Source organism: Benincasa hispida, chromosome 9, assembly GCF_009727055.1.
Source record: "Benincasa hispida cultivar B227 chromosome 9, ASM972705v1, whole genome shotgun sequence".
In the NCBI taxonomy this organism is placed as follows: domain Eukaryota; kingdom Viridiplantae; phylum Streptophyta; class Magnoliopsida; order Cucurbitales; family Cucurbitaceae; genus Benincasa; species Benincasa hispida.
Genome location: NC_052357.1, coordinates 68,878,298 through 68,883,740, shown reverse-complemented (window position 1 = coordinate 68,883,740; position 5,443 = coordinate 68,878,298). Strand labels below are relative to the sequence as shown.

The 5,443-nt window shown below is 39.3% G+C and overlaps 1 non-coding gene across 1 annotated transcript; it reads right to left on the bottom strand.

The window, feature by feature from the left end:
- Window positions 1–2,990: 2,990 nt before the first annotated feature.
- Window positions 2,991–3,097, bottom strand: LOC120087405. The gene has a single exon (XR_005484544.1). It is a non-coding gene; the product is annotated as a small nucleolar RNA R71 (small nucleolar RNA).
- Between the last annotated feature and the right edge of the window lie 2,346 nt (window positions 3,098–5,443).

Genomic DNA, 5,443 nt, shown 5'->3' with positions numbered 1-5,443 from the left:
GCGGTGGTGAAAAAGAAGTGGATAGTGTTTTGATTTAGATTTTTCCTATGCGACGGAGTTGAACATGGAATGATAAAAGCGTAGAGTTACAATAAGTATGCGATGAAGGGGTTGAGAAAAGGGATTAGCTAACACTTCCCAAGATTGTGTACAAGTTATGCGATCATGCTATACAAAAATATCAGTACTACATTTCTCAAGCAGAATGCCACAATTCTTATTTCTAGGACGCATGCGATGTATATACGAAACAGTCGATAGAACTTATTTCTAAGTTTCCATTCTTGCTCAATCTAATCCGACTCTCTTAAGCCTAGATTCTATCTTTAGACTATTCTCTCAAGTATGTCTAAATGATGAATGATGCACACATAAGACAAGGTGACCGCATACCACCAATCCTATTTCTAGGGCACATGCGATATGTAAATAGCAGATAGAACTTATGTCTATGTTTCTACTCTTGCTTATGCAATCTAATCCGACTCTGTCAAGCTTAGATTCTAATTCGACACTCTCAAGCCTAGATTCTATCTTTAGACTACTCTCTCAAGTACGTCCAAAGGGTGAATGCATATATAAGACAAGATGATCGCATAAAATGCGTATCTTAAGTCATGTTAGCTATGTACTTCTCAACCCATTCAAAAATTTGGCTACTCATGCATGGTGTGGAGAGATTGAACATAAATCTAAATGAAGTTTCCATTTTCTGCAAATAAAGTACTGAATACAAAATAACAAATGGATTTGAGAGATAACAAGCCCGGTAAGCAATGTCTTGCTTCTCGTGGCCTTTTATACTGCTCTTTATCACTTCAACTTTGTTCTAGTTGTGAATTCTTGCTCTTGCAAGGGTTTGCCCCCTCTTCTTTGTATTGCTTTCTGGTTGTCTTTCGATCAGTCCGAGAGCGATTTCTCTCGGCTTCGCCTCATCTCTTTCCTTTTTCCGTCCTTTATGTATATGTATATGTATGTGCGTGTATTGATCCCTTTCTCTCTAGTGGCATTTGGTATTTATAGATTTCAAGGTGAAGCAGCTTTTCTTACTAATGATTGCAATGATGGGCAGCATTAATTTCCCTACTCTGTTGCACCGTTTAAATGTCACTGAAAGTTCAATGTACTTGCTACAATGTGGCTTTTAACGACTTGTCAACAGAATTCAGAATCGACCATTATCAGCTTTACGTCCCATCATGATTTATTATGTTATTGCCTTGATGCGAGGTCTTTATGCGATCACTTTTTAAGAAACTTCTCACGATTGAATGACTTGCGATCTCAACTTCCAGCGCGCTGTCGCATTGTGCCCTTGGATCGCAATTTCATGTGCGTCATCGCATTGTATCTGCATAAAATAGGTAAATTAACTGCTTTTATGCGATGAGTGTTGGGTTTTTCATATTAAAACTCACGATTTGTAAACATTAGAACTTATTCTGAAAATTCAATAAAGTTTTTGTTGAATATATTGTTTTCTAGAAATCCAATAAACCTAAGTCCCTTGACTATTATATGTGTACTTGAACTTTATGTGGAGACATATAAGTGGATCAGGTTCGAGTAAACAGCCAAAATGATCTATGGTATATGAATAAGGTTGGGTACTTTATTCTGGTAACACTATTGGATGCGACCTACTCTGTAGTTGTTACAAAGAGTTGTAAAGTGCTACATACGAAGTGATCCTAATTCGTGCATGTTGAGACATGAGAAGTAGGATGTCCTGTGCAAATGAGTTTTGTGCAAGATCAGACCACGAAACTTGTCACTCTTGCTTTATAATACTGTTTATTGTTTAAGATTGAAAATTTCAAAGCGATGACCTAGGTAACTTAACCTTAATCCTGAGCTAACTATGAACTTCTATTTGTTCGAGATTATCCTTTGATCTACAAACAGTGAGAGTAGACCAATTGCCTCTGCTAAATAAGCTTACCATTTTGGGGATAAGACCGAATAAATAGCTAGGTGATAATGGGTAGAAAAGCACGTTATTACAGTACTAAATTATTAAACAATGTAGGTTTGTGTTGATAAAATATATAAGATTGCATCCAAAAAGCATTAAGTTGACTTTTTTATTTTTGTTCACTCTCTTAAAAGCACGCATGAGTAGCTAACTTTATCGAATGGGTTGAGAAGAACTAAGCTAATATGACCTAGGATCTTCATCGCATGCGATTAGCTTGTCTTATGCTGCGCCCAACACCCCTTTAGAGCTACTCGAGAGAGAGTCTAAAGAAAGAACCTAAGACTTGAGAGAGCTAGGTTAGAATCTAGACTCGAGAGAGCGAGATTAGATCTGTATAAGCGAGAGATAGGGACTTAGAGATAAGCTTTGTTTTCTAACATGCATCGTATGCATCCTAGAGATAGATTATGATATTATGTGGTCGCCTTATTTGTGTGTGTGTCATTTGTCATCACATAAATAAGAATAGAGACTTATGTGTAGGTCTTATAGACTCATCGCATATATCACACGTGTTCTAGTACTAGAAGTCGTAGCATTTGCATTGAGAGATGATTTGCTATTGTATGGCCGAACAGCCTGGAAACAGAGCACCAAATGAAAACAATGTCATGGCAAATCCAATTCTACTGGCAAACGATCGTAATAGGCCCAGTCGAGACTATGCATCGCCAAACCTCTATGATTTCTCTCCAGGAATCATGAGGCCTGCCCTTGATGGATCCCGATTCGAAATGAAACCGGTGATGCTACAGATGATCCAAACTACAAGACAGTTTGGAGGAAGGCATGGCAAGGGCCCGCACGCCGACCTTTGGGGCTTCATAGAAATCTGCAACACTTTGTGTTCCTGAATATCTCTACCGAAGAAGTTCGACTAACTTTGTTTCCATTTTCTCTGTGTGATTAGGCAAGAAAATGGGCTTATTCTCTCGAACTGGGAGAGATAACTTCGTGGAAACAAGTCGTCGAAAAGTTCATGAAGAAATATTTCCCACCAATTGAGAATGCCAGGAGAAGGAAATTAATAACGAATTTTGAACAAGAAACTGACGAATCGCTCAACGATGCTTGGGAGAGGTTTAAGAGGCTGGTAAGAGACTGTCCACACAATAGATTACTAGACTGTTTCCAAATGGAGATCTTTTATCAAGGACTGAACCTGCTTCATAGACCGCTGCCATGCGGCAGCAGCTGGTGGTCTGCTTGAACAAAACTATGAGGAGGCCAAAATATACTTGATCGAATTTCCAAAAATCACGAGGACTGGCGAGAAAGCGATCAAAGATTAAGAGTTAAAGATAGTGACGTAAACAACAGGGCCATCGATCCCTTCAGAACCAAATAACTGCGATGATGAGTTTGATTCAAGCATCGCAATTAATAATATGGAAGCGAAAAAGGGGAAGGTCAACGCAATTGCTCAAACGACCGCAAGTTGTGTCATCTGTGGAGACGCTCATTCGATGGAAGGATGCCCAGAAAATCCGCAGTCAGTATGCTTCATAAAGAATAATCTTATTCTGATATATACAACCCCGGGTGGAGAAAACCACCCAAATTTCGCGTGGAAAAATCAACAACAAAAGCTTTCAAACCAGTGGCACAAAAAGAAGAACCACCAGGATTTTTCCCGTAAACAAACAGTCCAACGCATAACCAAAGCCAGCAGTTCGCAGACACCGCAATCTTCGTCCTTAGAGATCTTGCTGAAGCAATACATTGAGAAGAACGAATCAGTGCTTCAGAATCAAGCAACGTCCAACTGAAATATCAAAATTCAGCTAGGACAAATTGCGGGTGAGCTCAAAAAATAGACCGCAAGGAGCTTTGTTGAGCTCAACGGAGCTCCCTCGCAATGTTGGGGTAAAGGGAAAGAACAATGCTTAGCAGTCTCCTTGCTAAGCAATAAAATGACTGTGGAATTAAGGGAGAACTCATCACGACCAAACTTTAATGCGGTAACAACCAAGGACCCATTGACTTATAATTCGGAAAAGCCCGAGAAGATGAACCCCGAAGTTGCGTCCACCCTCAAAGATTTAGAAACATGAGGCAGAAGAAGTCCAGCTACCACTAGTCCACAAAAATTGAAAGAGAAACAAAATGATGAAGAAAAAATCGCGATAGTGCCAATAACGGAAAATGCTATGATACCCACAAAAATGTGCAACCCAAGAATCTTCAGATACCATGCTCCATTGGAAGGAGTCTACAGTGGCCAAGCACTATGCGATCTTAGGGCGAGTATAAACGTAATACCGCTATCAATCTTCAAACGATTGAATATGGGAAAACTCACGCCCACGACGAAGGCTCTCCTTCTTGTGGACAGATCCCTAATACATCCTGAAGGAGAGTTGAAAGATGCCGCAATCTCAATTGATAAATTCATCTTGCCGGCAGACTTCATCACTTTGAATTATAAAGCGGACAAAGGTGCGCCCATCATATTGGGACGACCATTCCTCTCGACTGGTCGCGCTCAAATTGATATGCACAAGGGGGAGATTGTGATGAGCATTAACAGGGAAAAGCTCCGAATTAAGGCAGTCAGGATTCCAAAGGACAGAGAAAAAAAGAAAAAGCCTCCGTGGACGTAAAAAGTCGAGCTTGTACCACACAAATAAGCAGTCCCTGAGTTATTATGTGATTCAACCTCATCAGGGATGCAATCCTTTTTAATATTCTTTTTCTACATCAATACTTCATGAACTTTATTCACTTTGTTATTATCTGTTATCGCATATTTTACATCAAAATAATGCGATCGTGCTGAACGATTGCTGTAAAAGATTTTGTTAACTCTTTTTTTAATATTTTTTTACGCTCTCAATTCTTTTCTTGCAACGATCGAGGTGAACGATTGCAGAGGCGCTACATGAAGACGCAACTACTTTATTCCGTCACCACAATCCAAAGGAGGTAGATCTCCGCAAAGCAGGATGCGGCAACAAACAAATCGGGCAACAATGCAAATTTAGGGGTTGTATTCTTCCTTGACTTTATTCCAAATTCTGCACTATCGCATCACATTATAATTTGGAACATTTTATCACTGCATCCTCTTTGGTTACCGCAATCATTCAACTTTAATAAATTTAGTAAGTCACCGCATGCTTTCTCTTTGCTAATTATGATTTCAATTATGAAACACATGCTTTTATTTTTTTCATGTACACTAGAGTCAACTTAATTTTAGGACAGTCACCTCATGAAATATTTCTAAAAGGTAGTGGTCTGCTAGTTTTCTTTCAAACTGATCCTTTACCAAACTTCCTACGAACATCGCATGATCTCTTTCAATCTTTTGGCAATGAGGACATTGCCGCATTTCAAATTTGGGGGTGAGGTATTTATTTTCGACCTTGCTATTTTGCTATTCTAAAAAAAAAAAATCATCATAACGTTGCGATCGGATCCTACTCGTAGTTGGCTGTCTGCATGACACATGTTGGGGCAAGC